The sequence below is a fragment of the Hordeum vulgare genome, chromosome 1H, assembly GCF_904849725.1.
Source record: "Hordeum vulgare subsp. vulgare chromosome 1H, MorexV3_pseudomolecules_assembly, whole genome shotgun sequence".
In the NCBI taxonomy this organism is placed as follows: Eukaryota; Viridiplantae; Streptophyta; class Magnoliopsida; order Poales; family Poaceae; genus Hordeum; species Hordeum vulgare.
Window position 1 is genome coordinate 29,626,549 of NC_058518.1, and position 15,864 is coordinate 29,642,412.

The window sequence follows — 15,864 nt, forward strand, 5'->3', positions numbered from 1 at the left end:
GATATCTTCTTCTCCTATCTGTTTGCAGGAGCTTACGCCCTTGAAGATCTGGTCTCATGGGGCATCGTCTGTAATGCAGTACGATGAGCGGTACACCCCATACATCGAGATGACAGGACTCCTTCCATTCATTCAGCTTGTGAGTCGGTCAACGCCTAATCTGAACGCTGCGGCAGTCACAACTCTTATTGATCATTGGAGGCCGGAGACACATAGTTTTCACCTCCGGACCGGAGAGATGACAGTTACTCTTCAAGGTGTTTCCATGATTACCGCACTTCCGATCGAGGGGAAGCCTCTTTGTATGAGCACTGATTCTGAGGGGTGGCGGCAACAAATGGAGGCCCTTATTGGTATGTCGCCGCAGGAGCCGGAGGTAGAAGATGGAGGGAAGAAAGATAGAGTCCCGGCCGGCGCTCCTTTCACTTGGATTGCCGCGAACTTTGCTCATTGTCCTGAGGACGCAGATGACGAGGTGATCCAGAGGTATGCTCGCGTGTACATGTGGTGCGTCATCTCTAGGACTATCTTTGCTGACGGCACTGGCAAGAATGCTCCATGGATGTGGCTGATGGCGTTGACTGTTTTCGACAACAAGTTCAGTTGGGGCTCGGCCGCACTGGCTTACTTGTATAGGCAGGTAATAAATTGTTAATATTAAGTACTCTCTGTTATCTTTTTCTGCTAAACTGATGCATGTTTGTTGTTACTTGTAGTTGGACGATGCTTGTCGCAGGACCACAAAGGACGGTGGAGTTGGTGGTTGTATGCTCCTACTTTCAGTATGGAGCTGGGAACGCCTACCTGTTGGACGCCCTAAAAGCTCAAAGTGGAATACCTGGGATGACCACGGTAACCCTGTACGGCTTCCTACATGGGCTTACAAGTGGGACTTGGTATCGGAGGTGGCAAGCGAAGTGAACCTATTGTACAAGCAATACACCAACGAGATGGATTCGCTTACCCCCGAGCAGGTAAGATGGTTTCAGAGTTGACTTCCAGCTTTTATGTTGTGAGTAAAATGAATTGTGCCTTTTTATGTTGTGTTGTAGGTGGAATGGCAGCCATATGGTGCCAGGCAAAACTTTGGTGATGCACACACGTTCGAGCTCAATCCACTATGCGTGCAGGAAAAACATCTTTGGCTAATGCGGTGTCCCCTTATATGCAATTGGGCGGTTGAGTTTCATCTACCGCATCGTGTGATGCATCAATTTGGGTTCTTTCAGCCACACCCGCCGGAGTGGGTGGACACGGACACACAGCTTCACAGGTAACAAAAAAGAAGTACTGATTAGTTTTTTTCTTAGTGTTGAGCGAGCTACTGATGGGTTTTGTTAAAATAAGGTTGGATAGGAGGAGGCAGCGAAAGATCAAGGATTGGCATAAGCATCATAAGAGCTATGTCATTATGTTCGAGCAAAGTGTTCAGGCAGCTTCGAGCATACAACGAACCCAGTACCGCCAGCATTGTTCGCTTGCGTTCAACAACTACCTAAGGTGGTTTCAGGAGAGTACTCGTGTCGAGATTTGTCCGCCGGCTTACGAGGAGGACATATTGGAAGAACCCACTGAGTACGATGCACTTGCCCAAGGCGATTACAACAAGTTAATTCGCGAAGGGTACCAAACTTCCTTCGCCCCTGTCCTGAACTTTGTGGTAAGTGTGTTCACCTATGTTAAGTATGAATGCTAGTACACCTATTCACTTTCATGTCATTGTCTTGTGATCATAGCGCAAAGAGGTCAAGAAACAAGCTGACGAGTCCGAAGATATTCTAGAGAAGATACCTGGAGGAAAAAAGGGAGAATCTGCACTTCGTCTTTTCATAAAGGTGTTGTGTCATTATTATTATTTTGCTCACGAATGCAACATACGGTACCTTATATATGTCATTTATATTTGAATCTAACAGGAACAGGGCAAGAAGTTACGGCGCCTATCCAACATTTTAGGTTGCCGTGACCCTGAATACGTTTCACCTTCGAGGTCCGGTTCATCCGAAAGAAATACTCTAGACGATTCAGCTTCTTCGGGCGCTCGTATGGACGATGGTGACATTACCTCGGCAGCTAATACCCAAAGAAATATTGTAGAGGATGATGTTGACACTCCTGAGGTATGACATAGCCATAAAACATTGTGCACTTTCAACCTTCAACTTTGAAGTTTCAACCTTCATATGTATTAGGTTGCGGACGGGGTGACGTTGAAGGCTTTCCCCCATTTCTCCACAATGTGATCTCTCAGTAGGCTCTTGGAATTGCTTGTTCCCCATTTCTCTGCCACCACCATGGCCCCATCCATCCATGTCTCCTCTAAAACGCTTTGTCTTTCGTCTTCCCAGTTTCACAACCTTCCACTCTGGGTCGGGCCATAGTTGTACTCCATGATACTCCGGCCATTGTGATTGGTCAAAGTATGGTTCAAATCTAGGAGCCCATGTATGCTTCGTGGTCATGATCGAGAACTCGGACTCCCTCACGGTTAGTGGATGGTTGACGTCCCTACTGCGAGCTGCCGTGTACAAATGCGAGCATGCGAGATGAAGCAACCTTGGCCTCCCACAAGAGCAATCACACAAGGATAAAGATACCTTGAACGCCCTGTTTCCGTGTTGCTGGCCATCGTTTGTCGTTCCTCCGGGCTCATTCACTTGGTATGTCCAATCCTCGTTGTTGTACAGGGTAGCCGTTTGGGAGTCAACCTTCCGTGATTGAAATACCATCCATTTGTCAACCTTTGGTGGAAACTGGTACTTGTACTTTTTCTTGTTCTCTCCCGCAATCTGATCATCTGTTTCTTGCGAGTACTTTAGAAAGTATGCTCTCAACTTGTCGAATGTGTATTAAACTATTGATGTCACCGGCAACGCACGGACACCCTTCAACACCCGGTTGAAGCATTCTGCCATGTTACTTGTCATTTGACCATATCTTCGGCCATCTTCGTCATAAGCTCGTGCCCACTTGGCCCGAAGTTCAATGTGCCTGTTCAGAAACTCAAGCCCACCTGCATCAAGTTTTTGTTTACAAGCAAAGCATTGTACAATCTTGCAAATCGTTTGTCCGAAAATGCTTGACAACAATCTTGAAGATCATCCACCAACTCCTTGCTACCACATGCCCGGTAGAAGTTTGCACAGAAATGCCTCAAGCACCATCGATGATGCAAAGGAGCATGGCCGGGAATGACAATGTCAACCGCGTTAAGTATGCCTTGATGGCGATCCGATATGACACATATTTCCCTCTCAAATGGTAATACTTTGGTTCTCAAAATATGCAAGAACCATTCCCAGTTAACATTGTTCTCTGCCTCAACCAAAGCAAAAGCCAAAGGCATCAACCGGTTATTGGCATCACTTGCTATTGCAACCAACAAAGTGCCCTTGAATTGTTTGGTCAAAAACGTGCCATCGATGGAGATGACAGGACGACAGTGCTGGAAAGACCTCACACATTGCTCAAATGCCCAAAATGCACGGCCAAATACGCGGACCCTATTTCCATTGAGAATCCTTGTTTTCTCCCCATACGGCTCGACCACATGAACCATGCCTGGGTTAGTGTGGGCAATAGCTCCCAACAACCTAGGTATGCGGTTGTATGCTTCCTCCCAATCACCATACAACATCTTGAATGCGGCTTGCTTTGCTTTCCATGCCTTACCATATTTCACCTCGTAGTGAAATAGGGCTTTCACAAGGTCTTGTACGCCTTTTATGCTCATTGTAGGAAGAGAGGAGATGGAGTTGGAAAGCCTATAAGCGATGAACTCGGAGGTGAGTTGTCTATGGCTTTGCGATGAAAGGGCACCATCAACCCTCTTGCCTCGACACATGTGAGGCATACAACTGACAATGTTCCATCCTGGCCCTCCTTTCCATGGTCTTGCACGGACAATCCAAGGACACCCTCTATCCTCACATGCAACCGTGTAACGCAGCTTCATGTTTGAATGAACAACTTTGTGTGGCCTATAATGCGTAACAGAATATTCATCCAACCACATCTTCAGTTCAAAGAATGTTTCGAACTTTGACCCCGGCAAAATAATATTCTTCCCATGTGTGTCCCGATGAGAAGGTGGCCTAACTCCAAACAATATGCCTTCGCCTCCGTCAACCATGGCTTCATCCGCAAGGCTAAGATCCTCGAATAATGGTGTCCAGTGATCACGCTTTAATACCTTCGTGAAAGCTTCAGCCTCCTTTGCCGTGAACCCTTCCTCATCAACTTCTTCATCGGGACCCTCATCGTCAGACTCAGAGGCATAGCCACGTGAGTACGGAATAGAATGGTCCATTGTCTCTTGCAAATTATATTTGTCCAAATCACCAAGATTGTTGTCATGAAGAACATTACCATCATTCTCATCATCATCGTGCTCATCATTAGCCTCTACCAATGATTCATGTTCAATGTTGACCTCTTCGTTGGCCTCATCGACACAAGAAAGAGGTTCAATGTTGGCCTCTTCATTGATGGGTGCAGGAATAGCTTCAACAATCAGAGAGGCAACCCGGTTCGAATCCAACAAGTTAGGAACATTTGTTTTGATGGCAAATAACTCTAGAGCCTTGTCTAGTGATTCGGCCACCGTATCCTTGTATGCAAGCCAACGTTGCTCGGAGTTGACACGCATGGTCTTCCAACGAATGTGCATTTCGAATCCCACATTATGACTACCATCAAACTCAACTACATCACTAGGGTCCATCCAATTCAAATCCTTTCGGACTTGTTCCAACAATTCACCATAGCTAGGACACAAATCGAACACCATGTCAAGCTCATCCGGGTCCGGATCAATATTGCCTTTTAAAAAGGCATCCTTGTCCACGTGATGAACATAAACACATGTTCTTCCCATCCCTAAACAACAAAACATAGAGCTTTTTTTATAAGCAATCATACAACTACAATAACCCTAGCCTAACTTCCAAACAACCATAACCCTAACCCCATCATAACCCTAACACAACCAAACATCCCTAACCCTAGCCTAACCATAGCCTAACCCTAGCCTAACCCTAAAACAACCATAATGCAAACATCCAAACAACCCTAATCCTAACCCCATCATACCCCTTATCCTAACATACAAACAAATACAGCAATATCATATACATCCCACATTTCATGAAAAACTAGGGTTTCCTCAAATTTGCAAAAAAAGACCACAAAAGATTTTTCTTTGGATGAGAATGAGGGGAGAGGTGGGGATTACCTTAGGGGAGTGATTGGACAACAAATGCCCGGTCCAAACCTTCAGATTTGGTGATTTAGAGAAGGATTTGAGGGAGGGGCCAGTGGCTGGGAGAGGGGGCTGGGGGAGGGGAATGAGGAGGGGGTGGGGAGGGGGGCTGGCCCGTGGCCAGTTAAGTCATTGTGTGGCGCCTAAGCGTTCGGCGCCACACATTACAATGTGTGACGCCTGAGGCTTAGGCGTCACACGGCCTGGGGGGTGGGCCCTCTCTGCCAGGTGGTCGGGGGGTGTGGCGCCGAACGGCTAGGCGTCACACAGTGTAGTGTGGCGCCTAGGTGTCGGGCGCCACACAAAAGGGTCAGGCGGGTGACATATTTTCCCCTAGGGATCACTCCGTGAGTTCTTTCCCCCCAGGGGTCATTTTTGTCAATTTTGCCGCTAGCTGGTCAGGCTACGGCGTCCTGGAGCCTACTTCCAGTCACCGGTACTGGAAATCCATCTAAAAAAAAGTCATTGATGGAGATCGCGGCGATCCGTACACAAAGGCTTCATGAGGTGTTTTGAACAGATCTGAATGAAAACATTGCGCTCGGCTATATGCACAACATGTTTGGTTTAAAGATAGGAGTTTGTTGGGACTAGACATGGGAATTTGATTTAAAGCATCATTCCTCTATTTGGTATGTGAAGAAAATTACAAATGGGAATTTAGGGGGGAGTTAACTGTCCATGTTTGATTAGTGGGACTAGTTAGCATGCACGTGCAACACACGTCTCGTTCAAAGCAGCATGTGAAATTCGTGTGGTATTAAATTCTGAATTTGTATTAAGATTAATTAACTTCCATGTAACAAAGCTCTCCTGCTTCAAATGAAGCTTACTGTATACTACCCCCTTCATTTACAAATAGATCAGTACAGAGGGAGTTCTGTTTACAATAACACATGAAAAATAGTGATAAATTCATGTAATAGTAGCATCCATGACAATCATATAGAGTTTTGAATGAGAACAGAAAAGAATGATAAAATGTGCTTGCATAAAGCAATACACTGCTATAGGATCGTGAAACAAAGTAAACATATTTTCTTCACAGAGTCGTGCGGGTCATCTCCTGATTACGAACATTTGGCTTCACGCCTTCAACTCTTCACCCCAAACCTTTTGCTTTAGTAAATAATCTGCAAAAGAAAGACCAATTTAGATTGATAAAATCAAACCACATAAATGGAACACCAGAATAATCAAATGTATCATCCAAAGATAAGTGCTTACTTAATAAATCAATTTTCATTTTTGTATCACTAAAATCAGATATAATCGAGATGGATCTCAGATATAATACAAAAGAGAATTGGTTTACATAGTAGGTTGAAGATTTCAAGAAAAAAATCTCTTTTTATAGAGGTGTGTTTGCAAACCAAATGATTTGTATTGCGATTAAACTTTCCATGAACATCCTTGGTTCAGTTCATGCAGCAATGGCAGATCCACAACCCTTTATGTCGGATGCTCTACTACAAAGGTGTGTAGTTCAGTTTTATATCCTTCTTTTCAAGGGTAGCAAATATGCACATGATTCAGCGTTTTAGTGGATAAAGAGCTTTCCTATGTGAGGTTAAGAAAACAAACAGAAAGAAGAGATTGAGAGGGAGAGAGATGTCAAGGAGCAAACCGGTGTGGGGGAGACGCGAGGGTGTCTCTGGCATCACGGAGAGGCCAACGACGGCAGGGAGGAGACCGGTGCTCCGCGTGCACGGCCTCGTTTGGCAGTGACCAACCGCCCCATGTGCCTCCACGTCCCCAGCGACGGCGACCTGCCGGAGGACGGAGCGGTTGATCTCCTGTCGGTATCCACACCCAAAGCTCAATCGTGGAAAAATCAGGACGGAAAGTTGTAGTTAAAATAGCAGAGAAACTTACATAAAAAATCCAACCAACCAACACAACACTCCGGGTTTCACTTCGAGAGGTATTATCTTTCATAGCATTTGTAGAGTATGTCCATGCAAGGGAAAAATGATGCACCGTATGCCTAGGTTAACTCCTTTTTGCCTTCCTCGCATGCAGAGTTGTACACTTCACGCACTTCCCGGTAAAAAGGGGAAAACTAAATTGATAAGTCTCTACTATTAAGGGGGGATATACTGTCTCTCGTGATGGTTCGACCACGACAGATCCCCGTCGCTAGCACTTCCCCTCGTTCGATCCCCTGCCTCATTCGGTCGTCCCCCACCCTCCTCGTACTCATACGCTCGGTGAAAACAAATCAGGAAAACCGAAATAAAAACCCACGAACACACGTCGACCCTGATCTCCTCTACCCCGTCAAAGTGCTTAGCCCGACGCCCCCCATCCCCGCACTCCCCGACCCCATCCCCGCACTCGTGCGAACTGTCCCGCTCGCCATGCCCTAGATCGCCGCTGCCGCCGTTCTCTCCTCCCCTCGTTCCATGAAGCAGGTCGCCTCCCCCTCCATGGTCCATGCATCAAGCCAGCTCCAAAACCGCACGTCCAAGTCCTTGCCGCCCCTTCCTCGTAAATCCATATGCCCAATGTAGGGGGAGAGCGAGGACATGCTTGGACCGGCGGCACGAACCTCGTCCGTGGCGGACATTGCACACGTGCTGGCCGGAATGAGTCCGTTGTGCACACATACATGTAGGTGGGATAGCCGAGACCTGTGCCTCCGTCGGTGGATCGATATGGGTCTTGGCGCCGGTGGCAGGCATCGGCGGATCGGAGGTCATGGTCTGAAGCTTGTGGTTCTAGGCAAGCATCTCGGGGTCTCGGCGCTGCTGTTGACGGAGGGCGAGCCTCGGTGCATTGGTAATATACTAATATTTTTTCATATCCCTCTCTGGTCTGCATGGTCATGCACTTAAATTGTTATGTTTCACTATTTATAAAGATGTATTATACAAAGTGATATTTGCGCATGAGATTATCTGGGTGCCCAAAGTGTATTTTTTCCTTTGCACATGTCAAATAATGGTGAAGTAGAGCCCCAAGGCCCCCAACGAAGAAGAGACGACTTTTGAGGGCGAACGGTGAAAAAGTCTCAACGACAAGATATAAGAATCCTCGATCTCAATCTTGGTTATAGCTTTACTCCCCCTCTATCAATTTTGTTATAGCACTAGACTAACCACAATGCACACAATTGCGGAGGCATATATATGCCATCTGTGTGTTTGATGAAATTACCAACCAAGTCGGTCACATGAATTTTGGCCATCTTCAGTGGAGGTGTTCAGGGAGGTGGGTGGTGGATCACTTCCAACACGACGGCATCCCGGCGCGTGGTGGCTGCATCGGGGAGAGGAGGAGAGGAGTGGCAGAGCAGAGACGCCAAGCTAGAGGTGCCCGAGCAGCTGCTTTACGCTCTTCCTGCACCATGCAGCGGTCATCCTGGGCTCCCAGGTATGCTATCCATCATTGTTCGCCAATTGCTCTTTTTCAGTTAATTCGGGTCTAATCCTACTGCTTCCAATTAAAAGCTACTCTCCTTCTAATTAAAAGTTAATCTATTGGATAGATTATACTTTACTATCAGAACAGGAGCATACACACATATACTAAATGTTGTGCTATTCATATGTTCTATCATGTTGATTAGTCGAGAAAGATTCTTTTTGCACACAACTAAGACTCCTAGTAGTACAGAAAGAATGCCAATTCATGTTCATGTTTTATTGGAGGCTATTAAACTGATCTCAATGGTTGTGCCGTTGTCACTTGTCAATGACCCATGAAAAAAAGAAAGGGGAGAGATATAGTTGTGGGTTTGAATCGTGCACATGCTTGGACGGTTGTTCGTTTATTCTTGAGACTTCTCCAGCTTGCCACATGTTATGAGATGCTGCAATTTCGTAACAGTTTTCTTGGTCATGTGAAACACCACTTGCATCAGATTTACTAACACTACTACTTTTCAATTTACAGACCCTGGCGCTTCTTGGACCAAGCAAGAAAAATCTCTCACTCTTCCTAGCACTCTAATGAAGAAAGAGGAAACCCAGGAGTGAAGAGCATTGTTTGCCAAATTCAACAGATCAAGGCACTTGTTTATTGTTTGCTTCAAAAACAGACAATAGTAGTTCTTATGTTACTATGTTGTCTTCTGAACTAATATCTCTGAATTTGTTTAAGGTTAATTCTCCTATCTCTTTTCTGAAGTAAATGCATCTTGTCTTCTATCTTCTGTACAAATATGGGCTACAACATGTGTCTTGATTGATGTGTAGATGTGCTACAGATATGTGCCGGAACGAAGGGTTTATGTGCATGGACGCATATGTGCACGAAAGAAGGGTTCATGTGCAGGGATGCATAGAAGATATATATATATATAAGGCAAAAAACTAAATGAAAAGGATTAAGGATACACAAATAATTTTATTCTGAACTTCGAATGAATATGGTATAGGTGTATAGAAATCTTCCCTTTATGAGTGTTTGTAAATCTAAAGTATCAAGACTGTTATATTTATATAGGATTTTTTAGTTTCAAGTAATCCCTCCCCCGATACAAAAAAGGGTTCCAATTTTAACTAAAGCCATGGCACTATTTTTGGATCAGAGAGAGTACAAAACATGCTTGTTGATATAGTTTCACAATCATACTTTGGAAATTTTTTTCTCATGCCATCTCCAATATTTGTTGCCAAATCTAAACCTTAAAATGCAAAAATATTTTCATTTGTAACCAACAAGAGGATAGATAACTCGTGTGCTCCAAAGTCATCGAGCCATCGACATTCTTGTATGTAATTTGCAGGTAGGGTATTAGCAAGTTGAATTACTCTAAGGTTGATTCACTCCACGGATTACAATTTTGCCGTGTTATTTTGGTTTCGGGATATGTGCTATTCATGTTTAGCTATGTTTTTGTTTTGTGAATTTTACCCATTAATTGCATATGACAACAAGCAACTAAAGCAATTCCTATCACGGACCCGAATTCTTTGTTGAATTTGTGCATGTGTTCAACTAAAACCTTCACCAAAAAGAGCCTCAAGGATTGGTCTATGCTCTATTTGCTTGTTTGGTGGACACTTCACAAAGAGAGAAATGAGAAGACCTTCAACACTATCACCTGCACCCAACTACCATCTTTTCAGAATACTGTTGAAGAGCTGGTTATGTGCACAAGCACGGGGCATCACCTGATGATCGATGGAGCTGAATAAGAGAACTGACCTTGACAGAGTGGCCATGGTATATTTATCCTTTTAGTCGCTGTTGTTGGCTCACTGCTATAGTCATGCCTATAGCTGATCTTCAGCTGCTCCTTTTCCTGTAATAATTTGTAATTGCTTTTCTCTATACCTATATCAATGAAAATGCAGCATTGGTTGTGTTTCATCAAGAACATGTATATCTTAAGCGCCTAAAATACATCTTAGTTAAAAGAATATAATTAGTTGGATCTTTGTTTTATGCTTCTGTCATTTCTAGCTATAGTATTTATTGAAACATACATTTGAAGCAAAGTACAATTTTTTTTTTGGAATATTACATGTCTATATGGTCTCGATACTTTTGATTTTCAACATCCATTTTGAAGGGGTCGTGGCAACGCACGCGCATTCAGCTAGTATAGATTAAAGGTGGTTGCGAAAAGATGAATAACGTCATACCTTCTTTGAGCAGGTGTTTGAGATAATTCCAGTGATGACCACTAAAGTCACGAAGAGGAAAATAGGTTCACCTCTTTCCCAAAGATATCACACTTGTACTCCTGTTCTAGAGTAGCAGCAAGAACATCGATCCTATAGTGACCGACCATTGAAGAGCAACAATAGTTGCCCTTGCATCAACATCCTATTCATCAAAAAGAGCAAACATACATAAGTGCTTAGTGCATTGCTGCATGTCTTCACACCAAATCGATAGTTGGGAAGTGTCCAAAATACCATACCCGGTAAACAACAAGGCTAGTATTGATGCCAGCACCATTTCTTTGCCCTGAACATACAATCTCCGAACAGACGGGCCATTCCCTTCAGGCATGCAACAATGAAGTTGTTGTTCTTTGGGAAATCAAGGCCATGCGATTGCAAATGTGCAAGAAATCCATGAGATAAATCAAGAATACTATTTGGTTTCATGTGAGAGAAGATTTTATCATAGTTGTCTGCCTGCAGAAAGTAGATGAAAACTTCAGTTACAAGGATAGAATGAAGTGATGGCGAAACTCGACAAATGTATCATGCAGTGAATGATTCATAGTATGTTCTAGACAAATTAAACCAACATGATGCAAGGAAACATCATCTTGAAACACACCCTGATCTAAACAAACACTTGACTAAAGAAAGCTTGAAATCATGCAGAAAGCTAGTGCTTATGATGCGCACCTGCGCAGAATCTGAGACCAACTGGTAGTAAATGGCATGGATCAGGGATTTAGGTAATAATACAGGGAGAGACCGGAATAGCTAATCATGTAGCATCATCATGTGTGTTCATAGGATCTGTTTTAGAGATTCATGAATACAAACGCATGTCTTTACATAAGCTACTAATCTAACAACAATGACAATTAAATAAAAAGATGCAATGTTGGCCGAAAATGGGCTGCGACGAATACAAATCCAGTAATCCATCTACATTCTGCTAGGTCATTCCAATCTCCATTGCCCTACATAAGACAACACACCATGTATAATAGCTTATACTAATAATTTGTGCCACAAATACTGAATCAAATGATTCACATAGATTGCTGCAAACATAGTAGATTTGGTATCGGTCTAAATAAATACAACACTTATAACCTAGAACTAATTGCGGACTAAAGGTTTTATCGAAGCAAAGCATCCTTTGTTAGGAACATTGTAAAATAGCACCTCATTCCATGAAAATAATGAGATGATAAGAGAACTGCTTGATGTACATAAATAAGCAAAATGGCAACACATTTTCTTTCTTTATGATATGTTATACAAAATATGGATATATTAACTTCTATAAAGATGGCGGGTATCTATTCACCATTGGTTCATGTCTCAATCAAACGGCTTCACATTCCTCTTACACTCTTGGCACAACCTTTTCCTCGAGGTACCACGTAATATGTGAAAACCCCTAGACTTGAGATAACAAAAACAGAATTATGGATTGTCATGATGACAAAATACATGATATGCGAGCCCAGCCAAGTATGAAGAACACACACTGGAGTGGACACAACGAAGAAGTAAAGCAATACTACCATATTACCAAAAAAGGGAAAACAAAATATAAGCCTCCTCTGTACAACAGGCTTCCGACATGTGTTCACCAATACTCTGGTGCCAATATTTTTGCATCCATCACCTATAGATCACCTTCACTGTAGCTGGCCTTACATTTGGATGATGGAACCATGTACAGATGCAAAATGCTCCACTGGCCAAATCATTCCTACTGTCTCATCTACACCAACCCCACATTGCATGTAATTATTATTTTTCACAAGGTGTAATAGTTCATGTCTAGAGATTGTTGCTAGAAAAATTTGAATGAAACTACTAAAGGACTTACATGATGAAGCTCGCGAGCAACCGATCGAATTCATTGAGAATGTCACGAATGAATTCCTACACATCTTCCATCCTATATTCATCCGAGCCTAAATCTGATAGGTAGTTCATACAACAAATAGTTGATAGAATAAACAGTAACAACGGAGCATCATATAGTAGCAGCAAAAATCACAATCCTTACTTATTTTTCTCATAATAGCAGCAAAATCATAACCCGTCCTAAGTCACGTGAATATCTTATAGTGGCCTTCGCCTTCTCGTACACATGCCTAAACCAACCGTAACACACCGGCCCCAAGCACTAATCAAATTCTTCTGATTAACTAAAGTATAAACTGTAATAGGGTTGTGGCAAAGTCAGTAGCACAATAGCATCAACCTGGGGATACATTAAGCACTCATTCATGTATAAAAGAGCATTCAGATTCATCTTTAAAAACATCAAGTCAAAGAAACCTATGAGAGCACTGAGAAAGCTATATTTATGCCGAAAATAACAATCAGCAAGAAATAACCTTAATTGTTCATGTCTTTGGTATTCGAATGAATAAACTGCACATGACAGCCAGGAGCTGCACATATCTTTGGCGTTTGAATGAGTAGACTTTGGAGAGCAACCAAGAACTGCCCATATTGGTGTTCAAATGGACTCAAATTTAAAAGACTCGATCCGAGATTCATCTAAAAAATGAAAAAGGATGATGACAACACTGAACTGATTCCTGGTAGTTGTTACCTCTGTAGATTTTTGTGCTCCCTTTCAGTACTTCAACCCGGGTAGGATTTGAACAAAGGTCAATGTAAAATCTAGGGGAAAATGAAACAAATAGCATCATATATGGATGAAGGGAGATATGGAGTATGAGAGCAGGGAAATTGAAATAGAGAGGAAGAGAGATCAAAAAGGGGGACTCGTCGAACATGTATTGTGCATCCACGCAGTACTGGTGCATCACGTCGGGGGCAGATGTGTTGGAATTATGCCCTAAAGGCAATGATAAATAAGTTATTATTATAATTCCTGTATCAAGATAATCGTTTATTATCCATGCTATAATTGTATTGAATGAAGACTTAGATACATGTGTGGATACATAGACAAAACACTGTCACTACAAGAAATATGCTCATACATGATGTTTTTTAAGACGTCGTTGATGAATTCGTCATAAATCTATGACGATTTCATCCGAGATTGTCGTAAACCGTTTGAGGGGATCAAATCTACATATAAATTACGATGATGTGAGTCAAAAACGTCGTAACTGCATAATATGAGATTGTCATAACTTTTACAACGATTATAAAAATGTCGTAACATGTTCTAACTATGTTGACATGTCACTCGTGGGTCCATTCTATGTCACGCGCCAAACCCGCCTAGTTTGTGAAGCAACCTACTATTCTGTCATTCCAAAAATTCTCAAAAAATTCTCATAAATACTTTGGATCATATATTCCTCAAATATGTTAAAACCCTTCCTTCCATAGTTTAAAAATAATTCAGCAATATTCATTTTCCTATTCTGTTCAGAATAGCACTTTGTGAAGGAAGTGCTATTTCTATTTTTTTGATTACCCTCATATTTTTTGAGCACTCTTTCCTATCCAAATCATTGCCTCATGAAAACTTTCGTAACAATTTGCGTAGTAAATCTTTCTCGGTAAATTTCCAAAGTTTGTGTTCAACTAAGAACTTTGTGAAGAAAGTACTAGATAGAAATATCCTGATGAGTTGAATTTTTGCCAGATCTTCTTTGTGTCCAAAACATAGCTCTCCACAAAAGTTTAGCCCCATTTGACAATCCATGTGAGCTCATCATCCAATCTTTGTTTCTGGTAATATTTTTATTTTGTGAAGCAACTACATTTTATATTGCTTTATAGTTGATGAAAATTTACCACGGGATGAAACTGACCATATAACCTCACTCCACCAAATTTTAGCTCATTTAATCAGCCAGTTTCCCTCAATATTTTTTCCAATATCCTGTTTAGTAGAGAGCATTGTGAAGGATGTACAATTTTTGTTTATCCAAATTTTATGAAATTTTTACAATGCCTTAATGTGCCCAAATTATCATCATACACCAAATTTCAGCTCAATCCATTCATTCATTTGATCCAAGCTTCGACATCCATATTTCTGCATAGTGTGGTACTTTGCAAAGCAAGTGCCACCACCTATGTTCATTCATTTGAGCTAAAAATTTGCCACGAGAGTCTCCTTAGTACATGATCACCCTCAGCCAAAATTTAGGCCCATTGTCTATGTTCATTACCCGCACCGCTAATCAAACACTTGGCTGCTAATTCATGTTTGAGCTTAGTTCGGTCTCCTCGTGAGATTCTTCTATTGTATTCTTCTTCCTGACACCTACCGAGGGAGTGTCCAACCCACCTGACATGCCTATTCCACCGAGAATGCGTGGCAACGCAACGGTCAGCCGGTGACCATGCGGCTGGCATCCAAGTTCACGCGCTCTGCAGTTGGGGCCCTCGACCACCATCCAAACCTCGGCGTCAAGTCACCACACCATGTAATTTTAATTAAATAGATACTTATGTACCTATAAGTGATTTTTGGGAAAAATAAATAGCAAATTATAATGCAGCTGCAGTTCAAATTTGACCCGCTTCCAACTGAATCGACATAAATTTGTCATTTTCATGAGAGGTGGATAAAAGCAGTTAACACCCAACCATTTTGTCAATTGTTCATTAAATATGGCCTAGTATTTTATAAAAATGATATGGTCCAATTTTGAAACAAATATATGGTAGGTCCTTCACAAAAAAAATCATTTTGGGCACTTGAAAAATGGAAAATAATTTTTACATAGAAAGAAAATGAAAACTTTCTTAATCAACATTGTTTGCCATTCTAATATGTACTCTTGTGCATAATATTATATCATTTGAAGAAACTATGTCATGAATGTGGCTATAAGATTGATCATTTGGCTTGAAAGCCATGAATCTTCACACATGGTAGCCCATTTCAAAGAACACCTTTTCAAAATAATCACCGTATTAAAAGTTTATTATTTTTCCTGGTAACTTGGTCACATATTATGACACAACGCGAAGGTTTTCTATTTTTTTTGTTTTTTTTTGAAT